Genomic DNA, 14,030 nt, shown 5'->3' with positions numbered 1-14,030 from the left:
GCATTTAGAGATATAAAGTTTCCCTTCATAATGGCCTTGGATGCATCCCACAAATTTTGGTATGATGTCTCATTATTATCATTTTCTTGGATATAATTATTGATAATTTCTGTTATTTTCTGTTAGATCCACCCATTATTTTAGATACTTGTTTAATTTCCAATTAGTTCTTGATTTATCTTTCCCTGACCTTTTATTACATGCAATTTTTATTGCATCATGATCTGAGAAGTGTATATTTATTATTTCTGCCTTTCTGCATCTGATTTTAAAATTTTGTGCCGTAGTACATGGTCAATTTTGGTGAAGGTGCCATGTACTGCCTAGAAAAAGGTATATTCTTTTCTCTTCCCATTAAGTTTTCTCCAGAGGTCTATCATATCCAAGTTTTCTAAGATTTCATTCACCTTCTTAACTCCTTCTTGTTTATTTTGTTGTTAGATTTTTCTAGTTCTGAGAGAAGGAAGTTGAGGTCCCCCATTGTTAAAATTGTGTTGTCTTTTCTCCTTGTAATTCACTCAACTTATCCTCTAGGAATCTGGAAGTTATCTCACTAGGTGCATATATGTTTAGTAAAGATATAGCTTCATTTCCAGTGGTTACTTTTTAGATGTAGTTTCCTTCCTAATCCTTTTTAATGAGATTGATTTTTGCTTTTACTTTTTCTGAGATTAGAATCACTACCTTAGGGGCAGCTAGGTGGCACAGTGAATGAAGCACTGGCCTTGTAGTCAGGAGTATCTGGGTTCAAATCCGGTCTCAGATACTTAATAATTACCTAGCTGTGTGACCTTGAGCAAGCCACTTAACCCCATTTGCCTTGAAAAAACCTAAAAAAAGAATCACTACCTTAGAAGGTTCCTGGTGATGCAAAAAATCTCTGTCCCAAAAGCCAATAAAGGTCTCTTACAGCAAGTCCATTTTGGGTCTGTAATGTAGCAGGAGAGGCACTTTCTTAAATCTCCATCTAGTAACAAGGTCAAATTTGAGTGTATGGTCCTTGCCAAGAATTTTTTCATTGTTCAATATATCCAGCTCATTGAAAGATGAATGATTAAGTTTTTTTCAGCAATGAACTTCTTTAGATAAAAACCTGTGCTAAGTAGTGGATACATTTTCTCTTCAATACATGTAATTTGCGGCTATTGCATTCCAGGCAGATACTTACTTGTTCATCATATCTGTAATAATCATTATCCTCTTCTTGTTTTTCTTCTTATGTTTCATTGTTAGAACTGTCATCAGCTTTTGTTTCAGCATTCAGGTGTGAGTCTAAGGGCTGCTTGGTGGAGCACTTCTCACCTTTGGTGTCTCCCGGTGCTTCCATGCCTAATTTGTGATAGAACTCCTTGGTTTCTCATTTCCACTTCTTGGAGGCCTGGTACCAATTTATAAACAATATATTTCATTGTCCTGTCATGACCAATGTATTTCAGTAGATGACTCTGATGAAAAGCAATTCTGCACATAGGGCTAGTGTTATTTTCTTCCAAATACTTTACAAGGCAACATCTGTAGAAGGTCTGCAAACACTCCATTAGGTGTTAGCATCAATTAGGTATTCATTGTACAGGTAACATGTGATATGGGCATTTATATCCCAAAGCTTAATCTTTGTGATCAACATCTTTATTGTCTCTTCTGGATGTTTTCTTTGTCTTCAAACTGTCTTCTCTTTGAGTTTTTATGCTATTGGATTTACTCTGTTATCCTGGGGAGTTTGTCTTAGTTTGTATTCTGGCTCTTCATCTTTGTTCCTTTCCTCTGTTCCTTGTATATTTTCCATTTTCTAACAGACAGACTGGAATCTCATGCTACATTTTAGAAACTTTAAAAACGAATTTTCATTTTATTTGTAAAAATACTGATGACAGTTCAACGTTGCGATAGCTTGTGGAGCTTCACACGTTGCCAGTCGCCAATCTGCAGGGCTGTGAGAGAGGGGGAAAGAGGGAGGGACTGCCGCTCCCTCCCAACCCGCCCCCCCCAAAAAAGGAAGGAAAAAATCCATCTGGAGTTTAAAACAAAGAGGTAGAAATGCCAAGCCCGGCTGAGCGAGGAGTTGGGGACACCGTGCTCTGAGCATGTGTGGGCAATGACAGATTGGAGCTAACTGGGGAGGGCCGGCTCATGAGGGAGGGGGCACAGGTGGGGGCAGGGTTAAAATATCATTTCAAATGTGATATTGAATATTAATGTTGATAATAGATGTATTTGCTTCACACTTGGTCTTATTGTGAAGACTTCTAGGTTATCCCCTTTAAGGATAATGTATGTTGATGGTTTTAAATAGATGCTATTTATCATTTAAATGAAAGTTTCATTTATTCCTGTGCTCTGATTTTTTTAAGAGGGATGGGTATTGTATTTTGTCAAACACTTTTCCTACATTTATTGGGATAATCACAAGATTTCTATTCATTTTGTCATTGATATGGTCATTAAACTTCCATATAAGTGAAGATAACACTTATAACTCTTGAGAATTGTATTTCTCTTAGTTTAGTTAAAAGGCTGAATATAGTTGAGATTTTACTAAGAAGATACTGGTATAAATGAGACAAGAAGAAAAGTTGATTGTGAGAGTAATATTTTCTATTGTCATTGAGGGAAGATGAGCACTTAGAGGGGCTTTACATAATTCATAATGTGGCCTTACTTTACTAGCCTGTAGTCCAAGAGGGGAAAAAAGGAGGGAATATATTTAATAGTGTTGGACATCAATAGATCAGGAAGTCATTTTGCCTTATTCCATACTGTAGTTAACAAGATTTTTAGTACTATAGTTGAAGTACTATAAGGACAGAAGAAGAGAAAGTGTCCATTATCTTAGTACTTATGCTTTTGGTTGGAGTGCTAAAGGGACAAAGGGAGATAGTGTACCCATCACTTCGGTTGCTGAAGGTACAAGTATTAGGTTTAAAAAGCTTTTTAGGGATGGAGGGTGAGCATTTAACTGATAATTTGTTTGGGCTGTGTTGTAGGGCTATGGTTGGAGTACTACAGAGATGGAGGTAGCTTGTGAGCTTAGAGGGACTGAACTTGAAAAGATAATGAAGCAGTTTTGTTTTGTATGATTTGGCTAAAGTTGGAGGGAATGTGCTTAGAGGGTAAGAGGTGGTACAAATGGTTCATGCAATTATTTGACTTTGCATGCTGCTTTGGCTCAAGAAGATTGCTTGTCCATGTAGGATACTTGAAAAGAGGAGATGGTATAAAGTGATTATAGTTTAACGTAATTTATGATTTCTAATGGGACCCAAGAAGGGAGTGTATTTAGTGACTATAAATCAATGATGCTTATCAATTAACCAATCAATCAACCAATCAGCTTTTGAGAAATGTACTTCCATCAGGATACCTAAAGGGATTATATGTTGATGAAGGGGTTAAAACAATAAAAACATGAAAATAAGGACTATATACTAGGAAAAGGCGTTAGTAGATAAATAGCACCAGGTGAAGAGGCATAAAGACCTGTTATAGTAGAAGGGATGAAGGGAGGGTATTAACAATTAAATCCTATTCTCAAATGACTAGGTCTAAAGAGGGAAAAATATATAATTGTAATTGGATTTAAAAATCTATGCTACCCTAGAAGGAAGTAGGTTAAGAAAGGGAAAGAAATGGTAAAAAGAGACTGATAGTTGGTTCTTGTCCTTCATTATCAAAGAAGACCAAATGATATCACTATGTTTGAGACAAATTACAGTGCGTCTGACTGTGGCAGATCAGAACAATACAAGTTCTGAATATTCTATCACAGGTAGGGCACAAATAGACCATGTGAATTCTTGGGGTGGGCACTCTAAACTTTCTATGTCTCTGTTCCTTTGAGCTGCTTCAATTCTGTCTTCCTCATAGAGTGCAGCACCCTCACTGATGAGGGCACACCATGCTGGCTGTCCCAGTATTTCTTCTTCTGACACACTGTGAATATTTGTCCCATGTGAGTTCTCCATAAAATAGTTTGTCTTGCAAGCATGCTTCTGACATTTTAAAAAAATGTGCCAGCCCATTGTAGTTGCACTCTCTGTAGTAATGTTGAAACACTAGGCCATTTAGATCAAGAAAGGACCTCAATGTCTAGTATCTTCTCCTGCCAGGTGATCTTCAGAATGATTCCATTCTTGGCAATTAGTCTGGAGTTGATAGACTGAGTAACCCACATCTTTTGTTTTAGGTTTTTGCAAGGCAATGGGGTTAAGTGGCTTGCCAGGGCCACACAGCTAGGTAATTATTAAGCGTTTGAGAGCAGATTTGAATTCAGGAACTCCTGACTCCATGGCTGGTGCTCTATCCACTGTACCACCTAACCACCCCTACACCTTTTTTTTAATAAAGGATAAAGCTAATAGACATTTCAGACCTCCTTAAAGGCTGTAATGTTTGTATCTTCCATTGTTTGTATGCCAATGTCATTAGTGTGTCAGAGTATACTTGCTTCTGTCCTTTCTTGGTCTTCTTTCTCCTCTTAGCAGAGCAACCTCCAGGATCCGAAATGACTTTGGAGTGATAATTATTTTCTGAGCAGTTGACACTCCAAAGGTTGAGAGAGTGAGAGAAACAACCATTCTTATTTGTATATAAAAAATGTGTGAGTCTATATATACTTTCTAGTCAGTATTATTTCTAAAATCGGGCAAGACCAATAGGAACTTATGCTGAATGAAGGCAACAAAACCAGGACAACATTGTAAATAGTAGCAGAAACATTATATAATTATCAACTATGATGATGTCAGATTTTTCTCACAATACAAAGATCAAAGACAATTGTAAAAGGCTTGTGATTGAAAATGTCATAGACATCCAGAGAAAGAACTATGGAGTATGAACGCAGCACAAAGCTTACTATTTTCATTTTTTATTTTGGATTTTCCTTTCTTGTTGTTTTTCCCTTTTGTTCTAATTATTATTTCATAAAATGACAAATATAGAAATATGGTAACATGATTGTACATATCTAAACTATATTAGATCACTAGTATCTTGAAGCTGGATTATAGAAGACAAGAAGGAATGTTTAAATGAATGTTTAAATATCTCTACAGGTAATGGGAAAAAATAAGATAATGTTAAGATAAAAAAATCAGTATCATTTTTCACCCTTGTATGCCCTGCTAAAGTCTATATTGCCTAATTGCATTTTCCATTCAAGGGTTTTTCTAGATGTTCATAAGAGCAACTACAGCATAGAAGCTTCATAAATTACTGATTCCTAGACCAGATCATGTCCAATTTGTTTCAGATAAGGGACTCAGAGTATTGATTTAGGTCTGGTCCCCACATCAACTAGTTAACAAAGTAAATTTATTTTTTGAAGAATATCATGCAAATTACCCTACTCCATAATGAATTTTGAGGGCAAAAATCCTCAATCTTACCTGTAACGAACATCAGTCCAAGTAGTATACTAGTTTCTCAAGAACTTTGAAATGAGATCTGCAGAAAAATTGAATGAATGAAAGTACCCTAGTTATAAGATTATGAGATTTTTGGAGTTGGATAGTGTTTTGGTCCAAATCTTATACTTCATACATGCATAAGGAAACTGTGATTTCAAGGCTAAAGCTTGTTCCTGTCTCAACCTCTCCTAGTACATACATTAGCTGCCAGTTATAACAGGAAAAGAAGTGAACTAAGTTGAAAATTGGTGCTAATGCTATTTCTCACTGCCTGTATGAACTTGGACATATTGCTTTAAAAGTTGAAAATATTTTCAATTACATCAGCATTGTCATATAGCAAATGATAATGATCATTTTGTAATATATGTACAATCTGCTCTCTTTAAGAAACAATGAATCAATTCTGTTGCTATTATTTGGACTCAGAATAGGGATAGTGGTTGCTATAGGAACAGGAACATCTGTATAATTTAACAGTTTAATTCACTCTTGTATTATTTAGGAAAGGTGTGGGCTGATCCTGAGTCTATTCCATGATTCAAATCACTAAAAAGTCATTATCGGTCTTTTCATCTTTTCTAGGTCTGAGATTAGGTCTGAGACTAACTCCCTAAACAATGGGAGAATCAATGTAGTGAACAATCTCATAAAAGTTGTACATTTACAATATTGTTTAATATAATTCCATATTAGTTATATTGTGAAAGAGGAATTGAAATTAAAGAGAAAAATCTTAAGAAAGAAAAATATTAAAGAAGTTTTAAATATGTTAAGATAGAATGCCTTGCTTTGCATTTTTCCCTCTGGATGTGGATAGCATCTTCCTTAACAGAATGCAAATTATTGTTACTTGATCATGGAACTGCTGAGAGAAACTGAATCCATTCTAGATAATCATTTCACATTGCTTTAGTTAATGTATAAAATGTTTCCTTGGTTCTGCTCACTTAACTCAGCATCAGCTCAATCAAATCTTTCCATGCTTCTCTAAAGTCCTGCTGTCCATAATTTCCTAAGAATATTAATAACCAGGGGAGCTAGGTGGTGCAGTGGATAAAGCACTGGCCCTGGAGTCAGGAGTACCTGGGTTCAAATCCAGTCTCAAACACTTAATAATTACCTAGTTGTGTGGCCTTGGGCAAGCCACTTAACCCCATTTGCCTTGCAAAAATCTAAAAAAAATAATAATAACACATAGCAATCGTATAACAAAACTTGTTAAACCATTCCCCAATTGATGGGAACCCCAATTCTTTGCCACTACAAAAAATTGCTATAAATATTTTTGAACATATGATATTTTAAAATTTTCTTTGGTATTGCTATTGCTGGGTCAAAGGATATGTGCAATTTTATTGCCCTATAGGCATAATTCCTTATTGCTCTCTGGAATGATTGGCTCAGTTTACAACTCCACCAACAATGCATTAATGTCCCAATTTTTCCACATCTTATCCAACATTGATCCTTCATATTTCTTGTCATCTTAATTAGTCTGCTATGTGTGTGAGGTGTTACTTCGGAGTTATTTTAATTTGCATTACTCTTATAATGATTTGGAGCATTTTCTCATGACTGTAAAAAGTTTTTATTTCTTCATTTGAAAATTGCCTGTTCATATCCTTTGACTTTCATTTGAGGAAAGATTTGTAATCTTATAATTTGATTCAGTTCTCTATATATTTTCCAAATGAAATCTTTATCAAAAACAGTAGATGTGAAAATTATTGCCTAGTTTTCCGCATTCCTTCTAATCTTGGCTACATTGGTTTTAATTGGGCAAATTTTCTTTACTTAGATATAGTCAAAGCATCCATTTTGCACTTTTAATGTTCTGTATTTCTTGTCTTGTCATAAACTTCTCCCGTCTCAGATATCCATCAGATAAAGTATTACTTGTTCTTTTATATGGTCTGTGGTATCTCTCTTTATGTCTAAATCTTTGACCTATTTGTACCTTATTTTGGTGCAGAGTGTGAGATGTGGATCTATGCTTAGTTTTTGCCATACTATATTCCAATTTTTCCAGCAGTTTTTTTGTTATATGAAAGTTTTTTACTATGACAAAATATCATGCATTTTTTATGATCCTGGTCTTTCTTTCTTGCCTTTCTACAAGGCCAGAAGAGAAACATTTTCAACTTTTACAACCTTGAAGCAGACTCCAGGAATATCACCAATGGCATGACCTTTTTGACCAAAATCTAGAAACTAAAACTTCATCATTTTCCTCAATAAAGTTCAAGGAACCATCATTGGGAACAAAGACAGTTTTTTTGTCGTTCTTGATCAACTAGACTGTCACACACTTCTTGATGGAAGAATTGGGCTGCTTGGCTTCTACACCAACTTTTTCCAAGACAATCCCTTTGGCATGAGATGCTCCTCCAAATAGGTTGGCCTTCAAGGCAGTGCCAAAATGGGCTTTTTTATATTGTTTACATCATGCCACTATTGGTCTCTCCTGCAGCTGCAGAGCTTCCTAGCAGTATGAAGACCATGGCACTTACCCATGCTGCCACCATAGCAGTTTTTGTAATAGTTGAGTTCTTATCCCAGAAACTAGTGTCTTTAGCTTTATCATACAGTAGATTATCAATTGTTACTTGGTCATGGAACTGCTGAGAGAAACTGAATCCATTCTAGATAATCATTTCACATTGCTTTAGTTAATGTATACAAGGTTTCCTTGGTTCTGCTCACTTCACTCAGCATCAGCTCATTCATTGTTTATTTTGTATCTAATCTAGTCCACCAGTCTATTGCTCTATTCCTTAACTAGGACCAGACACTTTTTATAAAAAATATTTTATTTATTTTGAGTTCTACAATTTTCCCCCTAATCCTACTTCTCCCCCCCCACAAAAGCAATTTGCCAGTCTTTACATTATTTCCATGATATATGTTGATCCAAATTGAATGTGATGAGATAGAAATCATGTCCTTAAAGAAGAAACATGAAGTATAAGAGATAGCATGATCAGACAATAAGATATCAGTTTTTTTCTAAATTAAAGGAAATAGTCCTTGGTCTTTGTTCAAACTCCACAGTTCTTTCTCTGGATACAGATGGTATTCTCCATTGCAGACAATCCCAAATTGTCCTTGATTGTTGCACTGATGGAATAAGCGAGTCCATCAAGGTTGATTCTTGCCCACATGTTGCTGTTAGGGTGTACATTGTTTTTCTGGTTCTGCTCATCTCACTCAGCATCAATTCATGAAAATCCCTCCAGGCTTCCCTGAATTCCAATCTCTCCTGGTTTCTAATAGAACAGTAGTGTTCCATGACACACATATACACAGTTTGGTAAACCATTCTCCAGTTGAAGGGCATTTACTTGATTTCCAATTCTTTGCCACCACAAACAGGGCTGCTATGAATATTTTTCTACAAGTGATGTTTTTACCTTGTTTCATCATCTCTCTTCAGGGTGTAGACCCAGTAGTGGTATTGCTAAATCAAAGGGTATTCACATTTTTGTTGCCCTTTGGGTGTAGTTCCAAATTGCTCTCCAAAAAGGATGGATGAGTTCACAGCTCCACCAACAATGAAATAGTAGGACCAGACAATTTAACTGACTGTCACTTTATAATACAATTTTAGATCTGGTATAGATCTGGTTAGAACACCTACCTTAGCAGTTGTTTATCAATTCGCTTGAGAGTTATTAGAGTCTTTCTCCCAAGTAGGGTTATGGCTAGGTTCATCCCATTTTATAGCAGTCTCATGGATAAGTCATGAGTGTCCATCACTAATGGCCAGGTATGTTCTTTCTTAGTGTTACAATTCTCAAGAGTTATGAGAATCTTTTTGCCTTTTTGGGATAAAGCCAGTTTCATCTTATTGGATAGCAGTATTTTCTTTACCCCCCCCCCTTTTTTAACCTTTTCATATGTCTCTTGAACTTCCTGTTTGATGTCCATAATTTCTATTTAGCTCTGGTCTTTTCATCAGGAATTTTTGAAGTTCTTCCATTTTGTTAAATGTCTGTCTTTTGCCCTGAAAAAGAAGGTTCAGCTTTGTTGGATCATGGATTCTTGGTTGCATTCCAACTCCCTTGCTCTTCAGAATATCTCGTTCCAGGTCCTTTGATCCCTTAATATTGATGCAGGCAGGTCTTTCTTAATCCTTACTGTGGCTCCTTAGTATTTAAATTGTTTCTTTATGACTGCTTGGACTGACCTTGAGAACAGATCGACTATTCCCTCCAGAAAGAGATCCTAAAATGTAAACTAGATATCTTTCTGGAAGGGATTTCTGTATTCTTTCAATAACTATTTGCCCTGTGGTTCCATGATATCAGGGCAATTTTCTATCACTAAATCCTGTATTATTAAATCTAGGCTTTTTTTTTTTCTCTTCAATGTTTTCAGGAAGACCAATAATTCTCAGGTTGTCCCTCCTTGATCTATTCTCAAGGCCAGTGGTTTTTCTGATGTTTTATTTTATGTTTTCTTCTATTTTTTTCTATTTTTTGGTTTTGTATAACAGTCTATTGCTGTCTCATGAAGTCATTAATTTCCACAGTCTCCATTCTTTTTTTAGAGAAGATTTTTCTTCATTTACCTTGTACAGCTCCTTTTCCAACTGGTCAATTCTATCTTTGAATGAGCTTTCCATTAGACCAATTGAGGTTTTGAGAGAAATAGTTTCTTTTTGTATTGGCCCAATTGAGGATCTGAGAGAATTAGTCTCATTTTGCATTAGTCCAATTGTATTTTCTAGTGATTTGTTTTCTTGTTGCAAGGTGTTAATCATCTCTTAGGTTTCTTTTCCAAAATTTTCCAATTGATTTTAATCTCCTTCCTTATTTCTTCAAGGTAGTATTTCTGTGCTGGAGACCAGATCATATTCTTTTCAGAGGTTCTAGGTCTCTCTGAGGTAGGCTTTTTTCCTTCCAAGAATTTTTCTATGTACACTTCTTTCTCCTGACCTTTCTTCATTTTGCTAAAACCTTGAGTTGGGGAGGGCTGGTTCACAGAGGTTTGGTGTTGGGATCCCTAGAGGCTTTGCTCACAATCTCCAGCTTGCCAGTAGGGGGTGCTAGAGCATTTGCTCACTGATTGTGATATCTCCAGTTGGCCAGTAAGGGGTGCTAGAGGTTTTGGTATCTGAATGTAATTTCTCCAGCTGTCCAGTAGGGGGTGCTGGTTGCTTTCTCTGGAGTGCCTGTGGCCTTGATAGATGTCCTCTCCCTTGGCCTAGAGGGAGTGAATTAAACTGTTAAACATTTTTGTGTTCAATCAATGGTGGGCTATACCCTGGGGTGAGGTCATCATTCTCTCTACCATCAGCTTGGATGGTTCTGCTGCTCACACACCTGTGCCTGTGGCAGAAGGTCTGTAATTGTGTTTGTTCTGGGAAGAGGCTTCAGCTGAAATGGAGGCATGGACATGGAGTTCCTCCCTACTAAAGCATCCCAGTGATGATGTCTGCAACTTTCCTGCACTGGAACTCTCCCTCCAGCCCTGTCAACAAGCTTCCAAGGGTCAGCACAACACCAATGCCTCTGCTCCCCAGTTGACCCAACCCTCCACAGTGGACCAGGCTCTAGCCCCAACCAGGATCTGGATTATCCTCTAACAATGTGGGCTGTGCCCTGGGACTATATAGTTAATTTACTTAATCCTCAATCAGCACTGGAAGAGATCTGCTGACCACTTCACTGATCACATGGGGGCTCTTGACCCTGGTCTCTCAGACCAGCTGGGCTGACTGTATAGATGTCAAGCCACCTTTATGGAGCTCTCCAGTCCCCCCCCCCCACCTCCACCCCTGTGCATACAGCCAAAGCTTCTAAACTGGGTTTCTACTCTCTGTCCTGGCTTGTCCATGCTCTCCTGTAATAGACCTTGCTGCCCAATATTTTCCTAGTTCTTCTCTAGTTTCTGTAGATCCAAATTCTGTTAAGAGGCTTGGTTCATGTTAGTTGTGAGGGAAAGCCAGGTGTGCTTAAGACAGTGTCTTACTTCACTCTTCCATCTTGGTCAGATGTCCCTACATTGCTTATTCTTATATGTATAACTAGATGTATATACCTATACTATTACTAGATCAAATATGATTGCAATTTAAATATAATGATAATGTTTGTCCTTCCTTCTTGAAGAAGACCATGCCATCAGGGACGTGATACCATGAAAGGAAATGTATTGGATTTGAGTGATGATCATTCTATGCTAAATCATCAGCCTTCCTTTCTCTTCCTGAGCCATCTGAATCCAGTTGCCAAATATGAATCAAGATGACTAGAGATGGCCCTGGTGCAAGCTAATCAGGATTAAGTGATTTTTCCATCATCACACAGTTAGCAGTTCTCAAATGTTCAAGGCCAGATTTGAAATCAGGTCCTCCTGAACCCAGGGCAGGTGCTCAAACAACTGTACCACCTAGATGCCAATTTAAGTAAATTTCCTAACTTGTTGAATCAAGTGTAACACAACTCTCTCATACTACCATGTTATCCTCAGAAAGACCCCATCTTTCTATCTATCTTTATAATCCAAATGTCTCTTTTTGACTTTAGTAACACCTGCTCTTTCTCCAGGAGACACCAGAGTCTCCATAAAGTCAGTCACATCATATCAAGTAAGAATCTTGTCACAAAAGACAGTTTAAACTAATCAATTGCCACAACAAGATCCTCATAAAATCTAGGGGTTTAAAAAGTTAATGGATGTTGATATATACCAGACCTCTACCTGCTGCTTGATGCAATACATACATACATATATATATATATATATATATATATACATATATATATATATATATATATAGGGAGGGGGACAGCAGCAGACTTTTCTGTTTAGAGAAAAAGAAATTGTATAAGCAAGTGAAAGTTAATTTTCTCTGAACAGTATTTCCCATCAAGATAAATAATGAATCTACTCTGTATTAGTGTTAGGAGATTGATCAAAGAAATCCCTTAATTCTTTGAGACTAGGATAATCAAAAGTTCTAAACTTTGACCAGAACCATTCCTTAAAGCTCTTTGTTGTTTCATGCCAAACTTTACATAGAGACTTACATCAGATTCAGAGATTATAGATGCCAGTAGCAGGGGTAGGGGGGAGTCCAAACTGTCAGGTTTGCTTACTTGGGGAAACAATGACAAAAATTCATCTGATATATGCTCTCTCCAGGGTACTTTGCATATGAGAAAATCAAAGGAGGTAGGAATGGGTCCTTCTGCTTCTGACTGACTCAACAGAAATATGGATGAACATTCAACAAAATGATCAAAAGAGAAACTGAATAAGAGCTCCAAACCAAACATTTTTATTAAATGGACCTGACCCCAGAAAGAATCTGTCAATGCTTTCCAGAGCCTTACTTTAATAGTCACTTAAAACATGGCACAATTCCATTGGTTGACATATGACTCATCCATTAGAATGAAGTAAATTAAAAACAAATTTAATTCTGTCTTGGTCATAAATTAGGCAAGGTTAAAATATTTATGCTAAGAATTGGTTATAAGACAGATTGGCTACTCCTCTCCAGAGAGAATATGGTTAGGAAGCTGCTAGTGGTGAGCAACAGGAGATATCAGATTATGCACAAGTTCTTTCTGTATCATACTATCAACCATATTGTGGTTCACACCTCCAAAATATTGGAGTTCAATATTGGATGTCTGAGAAATAATTCATGAAACATGGACTCTGTCCCAGGGAAGTTGGCATTTTATTAAATACTTTGCTGGCACAGTGGGTTTAGTTTTGGGAGATTCTCTAACACAGAGGGATCTGACATGTTCTCATTTATATAAGAAGAGAAGATGTAAGAAGAGAGGGAGAAATGATCTCAGATAAATAATTAAAACTACTTGAAGAGGATCTGGATGGCACCATCAAGGGACAGAACATGTAATTGTTATAAACCTGCTTGTTAAGGAGGTCCCCCGGATATCAAAGAAAACTCCAATTCTGATAATAAGTGAGTAAATCTATAGACAGACTAAATCCCAATCTTCATATAAAATGTTAAAGGGCAAGGATGACCCTAAGCAGTAGGCCCTGATAACAGACCACCAGAAGACAGTAAAGTTCTTGCACAAAAGCAGAGGTAAGACCAGCAAAACCAGTAGTTAAATCATAACTATAATTCCCAGTTCTAGCAAAGATCCAAAAAGGATGCTCAGAACAGAGCTAAATGTTGGGAAGGGGTTCATTAATTGGGACCTCTTCATCCATACATAATTTAAATATGGAATTTGAGCAAATGGTCCAACTCCTGATTCAACAAGTGAGACATCATGAAATTTTAAGGCCTATTATAGGTTTTTCTATCTTCCTGTAAAATTTATACAAACTTATAAAAGTATAACCAGAAGTGATGGATACTAACAATTTTCTATAACTCAGATAGAATGATTTAAAAATACTTCCTCCTTAAAAAGCAGTACACAAAGGAGATGGGAGGAGGGTGGGAATTGAAAGGGGTGAATCTCATAACATTAAGAGGTAAAAAAGAGCTATGGTAATAGAGCAGAAGAAGGGAGGAGATGAGAAACACCTGAATCTCCCTCTCATCACATTTGGCTTAAAGTTAACTTACACACACACACTCAGGTAACTTAAAAAATATCTTACCTTTCAAGTATTAAAAGG

At 36.7% G+C, this 14,030-nt stretch overlaps 1 long non-coding RNA gene and 1 pseudogene across 1 annotated transcript in view; one reads left to right on the top strand and one right to left on the bottom strand.

The window, feature by feature from the left end:
- Positions 1–14,030, top strand: part of LOC141505129 (uncharacterized) — a 29,241-nt gene continuing 15,211 nt past the window's right edge. The window contains exon 1 of the long non-coding RNA XR_012473544.1: positions 1–59. This is a non-coding gene — a long non-coding RNA (uncharacterized LOC141505129). The remainder of the gene's footprint in view (positions 60–14,030) is intronic.
- On the bottom strand, positions 907–1,627 carry LOC141516473 (polycomb group RING finger protein 3 pseudogene; annotated as a pseudogene).

This window comes from Macrotis lagotis, chromosome 1 (genome assembly GCF_037893015.1).
Source record: "Macrotis lagotis isolate mMagLag1 chromosome 1, bilby.v1.9.chrom.fasta, whole genome shotgun sequence".
Lineage (NCBI taxonomy): Eukaryota > Metazoa > Chordata > Mammalia > Peramelemorphia > Peramelidae > Macrotis > Macrotis lagotis.
This window is presented reverse-complemented; position numbering and strand designations above follow the sequence as displayed.